The sequence below is a fragment of the Teleopsis dalmanni genome, chromosome 1 (genome assembly GCF_002237135.1).
Source record: "Teleopsis dalmanni isolate 2A chromosome 1, ASM223713v2, whole genome shotgun sequence".
NCBI classification, from domain to species: Eukaryota; Metazoa; Arthropoda; class Insecta; order Diptera; family Diopsidae; genus Teleopsis; species Teleopsis dalmanni.
In genome coordinates, this window is record NC_051846.1 from 80699131 (window position 1) to 80714943 (window position 15813).

A 15813-nucleotide genomic window follows, 5' to 3' on the forward strand; every position below is an offset into this window, starting at 1 on the left:
TTCTTTGCGGCACTATTAATTGATTGCCAATTAATTTCCAGGTGACATACTAATTATATACTTAACAGCTTATTTTAACACAGTAGTAAAAATAATTAATACACCTCATTTTATGAATACGTTTTATTTTGTAACAACTGAGTTAATTATTAATAAAGGCACTTTGAACAGAAAAGGGTGCAGAAAAGTCTGTCGATTAAATATGCTCTCTGTTAACTCTGTATATCACTTTTTTTTATTGAATCTAACAATAAACTAGAAACTAATATTAATTATAAAAAGTTTATAGACAACAGAATTGCAAATGTTAAGTGCTCCAAAACACTGTTACCTCCACTTCTGCTTTTAATTAAATTAATAACTACAACTAATAACTACATATTTTTTATTCTTTTTCCATTACTTTTACAAAATATATTGTAATCGATTTTATCACTATAATCTCGAGACTACAAATTGATTTAAGAATTACTATTTATATATAGAATGAAACATCTTAAATTAGTCTATTCATATAATAGAGGAGGAGACCAAAAGAATGCATTTATCAAAAGGTCTACCTTATTTACTACAATTGTAAAAGTGTCTTGATAATGATCAGTATGCCTCCAAGATTATGTTTGAATGTATCGTTAATATACAAAAGTTATATCTACAATTTATGACGAATTATATAGTATACAGCAGTATATATCATATATTATATAACGTAAAAATTGCCATTAAAAAGTATAATGGTGTGAATTCTAGCTTTAGTATTAAAACCAATTTATTTAATAAAATATATAATCTAATCTAATTTGACAAGCACGAGTTATAAGCCTGGCACTTGCAGTCCGAACAAAATGTAGGTATACGGACTATAAACTAATTAAAAAAACTTGAATATTTCCTAAGATCATTGATGATAAGTTGGCAATATTCGAAACAGCGTAGTATGGCCAGCAAAACTTCAATAAATTAACTTAAATTTTTGTTTTGTTCTATTAATTTCTATTAGAACCCTTCTAACCTTTAAATAGTTTTTTCCGTCATAAATTACGTCACTTTCGACAAAAAAAAATTAATATTAAAAAATATATAATCATTTACGAAATAGATTGATGGTATATTTAACATAATTATACCTTTAATATATTCAAAAATCGCTAATGAAATTGGGTTTATTCTATGAGCTTCTTATTGTTGTTGTAGCTCAGGAATAGAGCTTAACCTATCAGTCATAATTAATTTACTGCCTTTTCAATTGTGTTAAGTATTATTATTGTCTAACTTTTTCTTTCTTTCACTAATTGTTTCGTGACTGAGAATACGGATATATAGATAAATTGAACAATACTTTTATATCTACGAGAACAGTGGTAACGCTATACGTGTGTGACTACGATCTCGCACCACAGGGGCTTCGCAAAAAGTACTCGAAAAAAAAATGATTTTGTTCGTCTCTTATTACGTGAATAACAGAATTTTAACGATGGAGATATTCACTGTTTTATATGAATCTTTTATTAGGCCTCACATTCATTGACATAATAAAATTCTTAGCTTCTCATAATCTGCCATTTAGAGCTTATCGAGAATCCGTTAGCTTGGACAATACTGCAAATAGTGGTAATTTTATAGATCTATTTAAGTTGTTATCCAATTATGGACTCACACTACGGGAGCACCTTTAACATATATCCAGAATGAATTAATTATATTAATGTCTAAGACTGTTTTTAACAAATACCCTGAATCCTGAATATTAATCCAAGAGTTTTTTACGCCTTGTGGATGTCAAAGTTCGAATTTTTTTTTGATTGACGCTGCTATCATAATTAATACTGACTGTCGAGTCAAAGCACTTAATGGTTATTTTGAACAATTTGTTCTACTTCTAATATTTATCATATGAAAAGTGTACCAAACAAATACCTTTCCAATCATTGTAATGCTTTATGTATAATACTTCGGGGAGGTAAGAACAGCCCCATGAACTGCATTATAAACTGCAACTTTTAAAATTTCTTACTAGAGTCAAGAGACTATCTGCATTGGCAATTCTATCAATTAAAGGAAAACAGTAACTGGTGCAAATTATGATATAATCTTAATAAAAATTTAGTGCAGCTAAATGTAGGGAAATTTATTTATTTTATTTTATGTTTATTTTAATTGAATTAGCTATACATACTCATACTTTCATACATACTTCGTCATATTAGTCAATGTAAATTATTTACTTTTATAACTCGGTAATGAAAGGGGCCATGCAATTCTGATGCCGCCGCCGTTCAGAATTGATCTAGCTCCGCCACTGTATGAAAACTATTGGATTTTCAAGATCTTAAGATAAATTTTATCTATAACAACTTCAGTTTGTTTGGACATATTTTAAGTGTTTTTTATAAAACACCATGAAATAATTTTTATGATTTTAGAATACTTCTCTAATAACTTCTACTATATTTGGACATACTTAAATGAATGTATTTAACAAAACAGAAATATATATTTTCTTTTTTTTTCTTTATATATTATTATAAATAATATATATGTACAATATATTTATATTTAGGATTTTAATATCATTCATATATTTATATAATTGGAACTAATTTGTAATATTCATAAGCAAAAATGAACAAAAATATTTTAAATTAATAAATTTAAATAAATATTGCAACTACAGCAGCAGCAGTTTTTGAGCTTATCACTTTTAATTTATATATTGAATTTTATTTATTTTATTATTGAAGTATATTGCATAAGACTTTAAAGAACATAATCAATTGCAAAAAAATCAATACTGGACACAAAACTTATTACATATATTATTTTAATCACAAATAAATAAACATTATTTTAAATATATATTTTTTATATGTTATAGTAATTTTCTTACTATTTTATATGCCTTTTTATTTACAATATTCTACCTACATCTAAGTTTTTCGGATAAAGAAATTAATTATATCTATCTTTTTTATACAAACAAAAGTGATATCTTTTACTATCTTTGAAATATAAATTTTAGCTTATGAGAAATATATCGAAAATTGGGTCCAACGCTGGCGTAATTGTATTACACAGGAAGGCCCAGTTTAAGCCATTAAGTACCAGGCAATTTCAGACTTGAAATTTTACGGTGACATTTCCATAGTAAATAGAAAAATAAAACAAGTTTAAGTAAATTAGAAATGTTTAATATTTGTTTGAAAGATTACTCTTTACCTTTACGTAAAGTAAAAAATATAAAATATTCTCTGAATATTAAAAAATATTCAAAGCTTGCCAATTGGTGCACCACACGGTGGTCCGACATGGGTTAAATTCTTCGAATAGTTTGTAGACTAGTTGGAGAGAGTATTATATAAAATGACAATGTTAGTGCAGTGCTAGATACTTTTATTACAAATTTCCTAAACTCAGATCTTAATGATTTTACATATTGAAAAGTCCTTAAAGAAAAATAAAGAAATTTCAAAAGATTTGTTAGAAAAATAAAAGTTAAGACTTAAAAAAATTTTTCTCTTACGTTGCTCTTGCATATTATGCTTATAACATATACGGTAATGCTTGATATCTTACTTACCTAAAAATTTGATGTCCTAAGACAAGAAATCTAGTTTGTTAAAAAAAAAGATTAAATTTTTTTGATTTAATTTTTGATTTGAGAATATCAAAATATTTCTCTTTGGAAATATACATTGGTTCTGTCGTCAGAATTTAATTTTTAAACTAGAAGTACCAGGTATTGAACCCATATAATTTAAAATGCAGTGTCGTATGTTGACTAACGTCACACTTCATGTTATTCAAGTTAGAATTTTGTTAATTTGTTTTTATTTTTTAAATAATGAATGCGCTTGCTATGTTATAATTAAAACAAATACATAAACCACAGCTACATACATTAATCAATAAAAATATTAATTAGTGTTGTTTTTTTTTTAAAATGAATAACTGGTTTAAAAAAAATAGTATCTTATATTGGAAGCAACTTTATTAACAACTAAGAGATGTATTACTAATCTTTTTAAAACTGTATAAATATTATTTCTCTTCCTTGATACTATTTTAGGAGATAATTTCGAATAAACATTCGTGCCAAATGTTTTAAAAACTACATCTAATGAAAATAGTTTATTAGTATGTATGTTTGCTATGACTAATTTTTTTTTATTAAAATACGTGATTGAATATTTAAAGTTTAACTAACTATAAATTAACAATTGTAATGCTTAACTGTTTTTATTTTATTTCCTTTAAATTTTATTCTCAATTCAGCTTTTACTTAGAATTATTCTAAAATTACAAAGAACACCATAATGAAAATTTTTGGAATAACCAAAAATTTAACATGAAGTAAAAATTATTTAATTATAAAAATAATTAATTAAACTGCTTAATTAATTGATTACTATGAATTAAGAATTAAAACGCTTTATTATTTTTATTTTATTTCCTTCACATTTTATTCTCAATTCCATACATAGAATTACATAGAAAACTATAATTTTAAATATTTTTATTTAAATAAAAATGTATATATTTTGATCATTTAAAAAACCGGATAAATTTGATATTTTGGAGATTGTTTTTTGAACAACAAAGCATTAAGCTACTAAAATGTATCTGGCAATAAAACAAAAGTTCAAAGTACAAAAAGCGTTTTCATTGTTTTAAAAAGAGCAATACTTAATCAGAAGTTCAGCTTGCATTCCAGAATGCTATGATTAATAAAAACTAAATATAATAAAATTATAATAGAAAAAAAAACTAATCGCTCCGGTAGACGTTTAAGCATTTCATTTGATAAAGCAACAGTCACTGCGGTCTAAAAATTTTTATTTGAATTCTGATGGGAATTCAACATAACAATTTTATTTGCTTAAATTGACGATAATGCGATTTGTAAATAAAACGAATTATTTATTGTACATTCCACACATAGTGTAAAAAATATATTAAGTTTAACGAAATACTTGCAACGCAGTGAAAAAGACATCGTAGATCATCATATATGCTTTTATGATCCCCTTGAAGAGAAGAATTGTTGCAGCCATGTTTATCTGATTGCTTTTAAGCTTAACTTATTTTTCTTTATAGGTTGATTTTATTCTAAAGTTGTCATACAAAATTATAACTAAAATTATATTTTGTTTAATACCTTTGAGAGTACTATAAAGTATACTATATGGTCTAGATAAACTAAAAGAGAAGAATCGATCTAGCGATATCTATCCAATTATCTGTTTTTAAATCAAACAAAATTAGATTCCCTTAAAAGATGTCTATATGCTATAGCAAACATAAGAAATAATAACCAAAACTATTATTTTTTTAATATATATGAAAGTTTGTTATTGAAATGGGGACCTCATAATTAAGTTCAAAATATTTTGTGAACTTGCACCATCTTTTAATATTAGTTATGTTTGGCTCAATCACATGTATGTCCCAGCATCTTTTATAAATTATTTATGTATATATTCAATATCGAGCTAGAACGGCTAGCTGAAGGTGATACAATGAACAAATTATTGAAAAAGCAGCGATTAAGATGGACATGTGTTAAGAATGCCGTATATAAGAGTACCGCTTAAAATTTATGAGAACGAAGTAGAATTCAGCAGAAGAAGAGGGTGACCAAGAAAGCGATAGAAAAACAGTGTGCAGTAGGACTTAGAAGTCCTAAGAAATTGAAAACCAAAGAAAAAAAAGAAAAATAGAAGACTATATAAGTTCAGTAAGAACTGATTACAGAATGTTAGACCATTAATTTATTAGGATTATTCTTGTTCCAGTTAAAAGAAAATTATTTTACATTTAGTATGTTATTAATAAAAGTTAAAAGCGTTCAATCCGATACATCAAAAAAACACACTTATTAAAGACTGGATCGTACTTGTTCAAAAATATAGAAAATCAGAATATCAATGCCGCCAGAAAAAGAACCATGAATAAGGATGAAACCTTATAAAATGAATCCATTTGCGTCCCAAAAAAAAACCTATTGAATTGATTTATTTGATAGAAATTGAAATATTTTTATTGGTAAATTTTAAATAAATTATGTTAGTATGAAGGGTATTTAAACTTCGACAAAGCGTAATTTTTTTTACTTATTTTTATTTCAATTTAGCACTTTTTTTCTGAACTTCAAAGTAGTTTCAATTGAAAAGCGGAAAACGGTTCAGTAAAAACTAAATTATTACAATTTATATAATGAATAATCTGAGAAATATTTATGCGTAATTTTGTTTATATACAAAACAATAATAATAATAACAATAACAATAATATTCATAAAATGGTAATCCCAAGACTTCAAAATTACGCTTAAGTATATAAATCGATTCCGTCATAAACTTACTTCTGATATAATTGCTTATATTTAATGTTCTTGTCCCAATCGACTATTACTGTTATATTTCTATTTTTTCTATAGTTAAGAACTTAATATTTATAATATTATATATTTTCCAATAATAATCCGGTATGAGCACTAATTTCAATATTTAATTTACGATTAACATATATTACCATTTGCTTTTATTTTTACTTATTATATTTTGGTTATTTTTTAAAAGTTTGTTTTTACCATTAAGCTCTACTCTAAGCCCTACTCTACTCTAATTGGGACCATAGTTAGCTAGTGCTCCTTTTCTAAGGTAGTTCAGTGATCAACTGCTTTATTTTCCTGCAAACAAGTTCCGAGCTGCTAATTTTCTAATAATAATGCAAACTTCAAATTATTTAAATATTTAATCAATATTCTATAAGAAACAAAATTTTTTCTTCGTCCGAGTTTTAGTATTCTTTATAGTGTCATATAGATAAATATGCTACAAATCAATTATATATTATAATATATGTAAATACAACAAATTACAAAGAACCAGCAAGCAATTAAATTTATTGCTGTTAACTCATTTCGCAAAGTTCCTTATTATAACATTACATGATAGAGTTAATCAACTTCATTCAGATTTAAAGTCCATCTACCTGTATTCGCATAAATGTTTCGTGTAAAGCTTATTTCACTGTTTCTGTTAGATAAGGAATAAATTGACAAAATATAGACTTTTAGCCATATAAATAATCAGACAGACTGAAGGACATACCGAAACTTAATCTTCGTGTGCTGCTGATCATGGAAATACGCAGTGCCCGTTTTGGCGTAACTATCATATAAGTCTCCATCTATCAAGACCCATATAAAAAAAAACTAAAAAAACAACAGTGATAAAAAATAAATAAAGGTTAAAATAATACAATATAATAATAAAATATTATAATAATATAATAGAGTTAATAAAAATATATAATTATAGAAATTAGTTCATTCAAAAAAAATGAGTATAGGTACATTTAAAAAGTAACGTATTATATATTTTTATATACAATAATAATAATTTAATAATTTGGTGCCCTGCTCTGCACACCCATTTAATATTACTATTGGAAATGTGTATCTGTTTAATACTATTTGCGTCGTTTCTATCACTATAATAAACCTAATATATGCGGAATACCGCAACCTATTAAGTCTTTTGTGCTGTCAAGTATTAACACTTCAAACCTATAATATGCAAGCTTTAGCAGATTATGTGGGTATATATTTTACGCTATATTTAACTGAGTCTAGACATTGCAGCAGTTTTTAATCCTATATATATCACCTCTAGTAGTGAATGAATGCATGTCTAGTTAAAATGTTAGACATGTAATTTAAGCTTAGATCATTTTAGATTAATAAACCGTTTTGTTGTTGAGTCGATCAATTTAATTCTTATATTATGAAACAATTTATATTTCTTAATTTACTACGATAAAATGCAATAAACAATTTTAATAAATGCTAAAACATATTACGTATATGATCATTATTTTAATAAAAAAACAGCTAGAAACTTATTAATAAATTGTTGTTAATAATTATTATCAATTGTGAATAATTGTTATTCATTATTAGGTCATTTACCTGCATTGACTTGATTGCATTGACTTAATATAGCACTCATATTTTTATTCATATTTCGCTGCCGACAGCAAATATATTTCAAGAACTTACATATTGAAAAAATTTAAACTCATTAAAAGCACTTTAGAAAAATACTTTGTGCAAAAAGTATTCGGAATTTTTAATTTGTATAACGCGTTAAAAAATTTGTATACTGCCACAATTTTTTTTCGATGAGTTGATCCTTAGCGGTATTTATCTTCCAAGACTTGAGCATGATTTATTACCCATTGTTTTTATATCACCTGATGTTAGAATTATGTTTTTCAGTGCCCGTCTTGTGATCATAGTACCAATTCGAAAAGCGTTCGTTTTCGTCAATATTCAGTTCTTATAAACAGGCAGTAGCGGCGTTAATAGCGAACGCGATGGAGCGAAGGTCTAAGACGACAGAAATAAACTGCCAACAGATCGTAGTCAAATAATGGTTTTCCATTAAGTCTTATAATGGAATGGAAGTTCTTATAAACAGGCAGTAGCGGCGTTAATAGGGAACGCGATGGAGCGAAGGTCTAAGACGACAGAAATAAACTGCCAACAGATCGTTGTCAAATAATGGTTTTCCATTAAGTCTTTTTGCTTACAATCGCACTAAAACTATAAAGCTTGTCTAGTGTTTTTATTACTGTACATATACAATAAGCTATTACGTCACTAGATATATTCAATCATATTGAATAGTACAAAATTTTTATATTTAAGCATTATTTTATTATTTCATTTCTTCCTTTATTCTTTAATAAATCATCCGTTTTTTTATAATTTTTGCATATGGATATCATTAGTAGATAGAAGGCACTTAGTGGGTACAATAGTACTTAGATTGTGACATTTGTCGTACAGTAATGTATTTCAAATCCAAAATATTGTTATGATGGGACTTGTATGGCACTACCACTTGAGCCAAATTTTATGACCTATATAATAACCAAACAATTTACAAGCACCACTTACTTTTGAACGAAAATAGATAATACAAAAAAAATTATACTAAAGCTCATTTTTGAAATATTTTTTTAAATAGGTAGAAGATACTTTCAGAATACTGTCATTCCTAAAGGTGCTTTATAGATTTTTTGAAGTTTGTATTTAGACTTAACGCAAAAAAGTTCGAATTATAAATACATATATTATTAAATAATAGGCTATGAGTGTATTCATAGTGACTTAAAAGATCTATTGTGCGCCTAAAAGCCCAACTAAAACAATTCTAGATTATTTATAAATCTCTAATGTTTACTTCTCCTCATGACAGAGTCGCCAGGAGTCACATTCTAATATAAATTTATAGTTTATAAAATTTCAAAAATAGATATCAAAGGGCTAATAGGTACATGTAATGTATTAAATAATACACATACAATTATTTCACTTGTAGCATTAAAGTATTAATACATGTCCAAATGGCTGATGTTTTATTGATTAATTAATTACAAAAATATAAATGTGAACCGATATGAAAAATTATATTGAAAAAGAGAACTTTTTGATATTTGTTAATAAAATAAATAACAAGCTGCTATTATAAATAAAATTATTAATATGCATAATTAAAATAAAAATTAAATGTTTACTCTGCAAATCCTCACATTGATATAAGCTGTTTAAAAGTAACTAAATAGTTTAAACAATCACAGTTAAATAATTGCAAATGCAAATAAAATATATAAGTAACTAGTTTTATTCATTAAATTGTCAAAATAGCTTAAATAAAAATTAAGTTTTCATTTTGCAACTGCTAACTTTGATATACATAAAGCATTTTAAAGCTATTAAATAATTCAAATAATCGCAGTTAATTGCATTGCAATTACAAATCAAGATACACAGAAACAATTATTTAGGTAATTACTATAGCAAGTAGTTTAGATAGAGTGGTCATTCCCCGAAAGTGGAAAGTTTTCTATTACTCGTCTTATCTAAAAATGGAACTTCACACATTTTAAAGTAATTAACTATAATTTATATTAGTAAATAACACTCTTCAAGTATTATTTGATTAATTAATTAAGTTTACTGTTTTATAAGAGAATAATTGACGACTGATTTGCGTGTATATAATTAATTCAACTACAGACTTTTAAATTAAAATGTTTGTGTTTTTTTTTCGCAAATATAATTAAATCCAACGAAACTTGTTTTTATTAATTTATAATCCCTTTAAAAGCCCATAAAAAATAAATGAGTTTAATATAAACAATACGTGAGAAACATGACGCAGCAAATACCATAAAATATTTTTTATATATTATCTGTATTATCAATCTCTTAAGCATAAAAAAATTGGTTCCCTCCGGTTTGCTGTAAAATGTCTAAATTCTTAAAGTTCGTAAATGAATGTGAGTAAATCTTTTTATAAATTCATTGACTAAGTTATTAAAATGGTTCGTAAAAACCATTGTTGTTTTTTTTTAAGCAAAAGTCTTTTTAACATAAAATATAAAAAATTATTTAAAAATTGTGGAAAAATTATTTTTAATTTAAAAAAATTTTTTTTGGGGAGCATAAGAATTAAAATAAATGAAATTAAGCGCTGTGTCATAATGATAAAAAATGTATTGAACCGGGCATGATACCTTCTGGTACTATTTGTAAATTCTTTAAAAAACGAAACTAAATAATGACTTTGCATAATTTAGTAATTTAAAAATTCTAATTAACTGGTAGATTCATATATAAAAAAAAAATGTGTTTAGAAATAATATATTATTTATTCTGAATACAACTAATACTATTTTCCTTTTAACATACATATTTATATTTCAATTCGATATATTTTAGCTATCTTTGTTTTATTTTAAAAATACAGACTTCAAATATTAGAAATTAAAATTCGAATTCATTGAACTTTGACATTACGTGTGGAATATGTAATTCCACTATTTATAAAGTAAACACGTAGAGTATCACAATTACAGGTCTTAAAGTATTTATTAATAATCCTATATTGCGGATTTAAACGTGATCATAATTATCTAAAATTTAGTAAACAAATGCGTAAAAACTATGTTATTAATACGTGGACCCATGGGAAAAATTTAAATGATATATAGCACCAGCCTTATCGATAACAATTTTAAATGAGTATACAGTGCTATAAGAGAATGAGAATGAGAATGAGAGAGTATATAGTTGATAGCACTCCGTAAACTAAATTTTGCATAATATGTATTGTGCATAAATGTTTACAAATGAACTTAGCTTTTAAATTATAAATATATTACCAACACTTGTGTACAGACTGTTATTATTATTATTGTTAAGTAGAGGATACTATACACCGCGTCTTAGGTGGTCTACTGTGTTATCTATATGGACTAAATATTAAACTAGTATATCAAAAAACAACCCTTCTATTTATAAGAACCTTTTAAGATTTCATCGTTTAAATAATGATTATTATTTCATAAGAACAAGGAATTGAAATAATAAAAAGCAAATAGGTTTTTCGAAAAGTAGTGAACTACAACAAAAAAAATTTATTTTTATATTATTTTAATTAATAGTTTTTGGCTGGCCATACAGCTGTTTCGAGTATTGCCAAATACTCATCATCCGTGGTCTTGGAAATAATTCTTGTATTTAACTATTCGTAATTAATTTTTTGAGCCTGCAACTATTAGAAATTGAACTCATTCCCTGCCAAATTTAAAGCTCAGAGTCAGCGCTCTTTAACCAACCCAAAGCCCTACTTGACTTTTATATTGCACATTTTTCTGAAGTTTAGTTTATTTGCTATTAAAGTTTTTTTTCTATTCATAAAAAATAATTGAGTTGAATAGAACAACTGAATAATTGAAACATTTTTATTTTAATTGTTAAATTTCAATATTATTCTGTTTATAGAGGCATTATTTTTTGCATGATTTTTATATATATTTTTTCTTATGTATATAATCTAATCTAGGAACGTAATACAACACGTTATTTGTTGTGAAGATCTTTTATTAGTATATATACAAATATTTATCATGGGATAAATATTGTATTACCAAAGTGTAATTCAAAATAAATCAATATATCTGCAAGCAATGATATCACCTTCAAATCGGAGCTGAAGAGTAAATCCAAATTTCAAATTTTTATATAACGAATTAGCACCAAAAAAAAAACATATAGTCAGGTATCGGCTATGTTTGCACATTCCTCTCCAGCTGTTATGTTAAAACTTTAATGAATAAAAATCAAAAGTTCAAAAACAGTTTTTATTTATAAAAGTTTGTTTTTTTATATTAATTCGTTAACTATACTTTGTTGAATAAATAAAATAATTTAAACCATGACAAAAAAACTAATTTTTCATGCAAATACATTATAAATGTTCACTCGAAACTTTTACATATATAGTTTATAAATCGTGAACCGAAAAAATGGGTATATATATTTGCTAAAGCTAAATAAAACTAAAATTCAAGTTAAATTTCTTTAACTGAACTGGAATTAAAATAGAAAAGATAAAATTTTCGTTGGAAAAACTGGTTCCAACAAACCAGGATCATGCATCAGTTATTTTTTAGCTAAAGCGTAAATTGTAGAAACAAGTATTAGTATTTAAAAGTCTCTACATTGAAAATAATGCTAGTAACTTAACTATATTTAATTCTCAAGTCCAGAATTTTAGTTTTTAAAATTAGTTATCAAGTTGAAATATACGTTAGTTATCAAACTTCACAGTTGAGAACTTACTCTAGTTATTCTCATGTACTTAACTTGAAAACTAAAGTAGTAAATAGTCACTCGCCCTAACATTAGTTCTCAACTGGTATACAAGTCTTTGAGTTTTTTGGATGTAATATATGGACGAATTCACACCAAAATAGTAAACATATGATACCCAGATCGTCATTTAACTTAATTTAAAACTTTAATTCAAATAATAAATAAGGTGAGAATTAATTTTTTCTGTTATAGAAAAGTTATAGTTATAACAATAGTTATATTGTTATAGTCACGGTTGCCACTTGAAAATTTTTTTCTGTACCAAAATTGGTTTAAAAAGTACCATTTCTGTAAAAAAAGGTCCAAAATTTTTTTGGACCTTTTTGTTTTCTCGTTCTGTGTTTTTCATAGTGTTATAAATGAACAAAATATAAAATAGTGCAAAGTTGCATTTATAAAAAAACTTAATTGGAAATATCCACAATAAAGTTGGGTCGTATGTACCATTTTTTGAACGTGAGTACCAAACGAAAAAAAAAAAAAAGGACCAATTTTGGTACTAAAGTACCATAAGTGGCATCCGTGGTTATAGTCCTTGTTCTTGATTCTTCCTGTTATATATCAAAACATTAGTCATTGCAAAACGAGAGGAACTATTATTTCTTTTACGATAATCATGAAAATTAAATACCACACACCAATAAATTTCTAAATTGAAGTTGTCTTTATCATATTTATAGTTCTAACTTCTATTTATTATATTTTGATAATTATAATATAATTAAAAATTATTTAATTGCTTCATTTACTGTAATATTTTTAAAGAAAAATGCTTATGCTTTCTATTTAATATAAAACGAATATATTGTGTTGTAAATATACAACAAATATTTCCTCTAAACATTAATCAAAATGTATTTTTTTTCCTTTCTAACAGTTTTTCTTTATATGTCCTTACAAATAAAATCTAAATTTGAATGTATTATTTATGTCCCAATCTTGCGATCGGGCACTACAAAAAATTTTCATAGACTCATTAAGTTGCTCCACTCCACGGAAATCTTTAGTAAAAGGCGAAAGATTTATTCGACAACTGAAGTGAAGCCAGAGTAACGATTACAGCAAATTATTGGGCAAGTCTATGAAACAATCATTGTAGTGATTGAGAATTATAAAGCAAATTCTGTTATAATTTTGAAATATATATATTATATATATGGTTGCCATGTACACATGATTTGTTAATATTATATTGGATATTATTTTATCAGTATTATTAGTAAGAGTACATATTAGGATAAATTTGTAATTGATAAAAAAAACCACACGTTTTAAATAAGTGTTAATAAAAACAAATTGTTAGATATATTACAAATTATTATGCTCTTATAATATCACAAACGATGGTAACTCTATAATGAGCATTTTTTGTTTGTGGTGTAACTTTATAACTTATGCTGACTGGGGTAGATTGTGTTAAAAATTGGTGGTTGCAAAAATATTTATAATGTAGGAGCTGTAGAAATGTATATTTTCCAATACTTTATTAATTTCATAAATTTAATAAATTTGCGATATTGTATATATTGTTAAAATTTTAAATTGTTTAAAGTAAATATAGGTAATGCGGATAATAGTCAATAATATATGATGTTAGATTTAGACAGTTTGGATATTCCACAATCTTTTGTGAATTGCTATAATTTTATATGTGCATATAATACATTTTTTAAAAAAAACTATTAGTATGTTTTCAAACTACATACATATGTATGTGTATTTATTATATACAGTCAAACTTCCACAACTTGAACTTCTATAACTCGAACCAAAAACACCAAGTCTCCATAGGTCGAACCTTTTCTTTGCAAATTTGGACTTCGAGTTATGGAAGTTTGACTGTATAAATATAGCAGTGCGCATCAACCTTAATATGTTAAAAAAATGCTGTCCATTTATTGTACTTAGTTATAAATATACATAAACATTGTTTGACAGTATTAACATTTTTCTTGATATCTACAATTATTAAATAGCTTTTTTATGCTCTGAAGTTCTTATAATAGTGCCGCATAAATTTTAAAAATTTATTTGGCTTAAGAGCACATCTCACCTTCGTGACTGTCCAAATAAATCAGTTTGCATATCTGAATTTCTCATCAGTAAGTCTGCATTTATATATATATGTATATACATATATCATTGTTAAAATAAACTCAACTTAAAAATAAGACGCCTGACTTCAATAAAAAAAAAAAGTATATATAAATAAAAAATTTCATCCTTATAAGTATTTGTCTTATAGTAGGATTACTAACTATTTGTAAATAAAAACTCCGAAAATCTCATAAATTTCAAAAACTATCCATGTCATATGCAAGAAATCAAGATCTGAGTAAAACGTGTGACTGAATCTTCCAATACAGTTTATGGACAAAGTGCGAATGATGGTTCAATCAGAGCAAAATACTTATCAAGACTGATCACTGCTTGATTTTTTTTGTGAGATTATTTATTATTGTGCGGAAAATCCTTATAAATAAAAGTCTCGATGATTCAATGAATATTAATCGAGTTATATTGCCAACTAAGTGGCACCAAGTCATCGAAAATTAATTTAAAAGGATTTAATATCATAAGCTGTCTTTTACAGCGGCAATTCAATGATATTTTTGAATGATGTATTTCAGATCGATTGTGGAAATTTAAACAATTCATTAACACAAAAATTTGAAGAAAATCTCAATCATAAGTATAATTTATAATTGTTTACTTTCTAAAGAGATGTTTAGAACAGTAGTGAACTACAACAACAAAAAATCATTTTTATATTATTTTAATTAATTGAATTTTTGGCTGACCATTGTTCACTTTCGGATTCACAAAATAGATAACCCTGCATATGTATAATATAGTGAAACTATAGCAAATTAATTTAATGAATTTTTAAATAATATTTATTAAAATTATTTAATTAATATTTATTAATTAATTTTCTATTATTTTATACCAAACTAAAAACACATTCTATATGATTTTTTATCTAAATATGCTAAATATGCTCATATTATTTATTCTTAAACACACTTAATAAAGTGTGATAAAATACAAAATATACAATATTATATAGTTTTTTTTTATAA

General features: G+C 25.4%; 1 protein-coding gene and 1 non-coding gene across 3 annotated transcripts in view; one reads left to right on the forward strand and one right to left on the reverse strand.

Annotated features, from left to right (window-relative positions):
- Positions 1–15813, forward strand: part of LOC119669820 (ATP-binding cassette sub-family G member 1) — a 42113-nt gene that overhangs the window by 19458 nt on the left and 6842 nt on the right. The window lies entirely within an intron of this gene.
- Positions 13662–13783, reverse strand: LOC119673579. Its single transcript, XR_005252097.1, has one exon. It is a non-coding gene; the product is annotated as a U5 spliceosomal RNA (small nuclear RNA).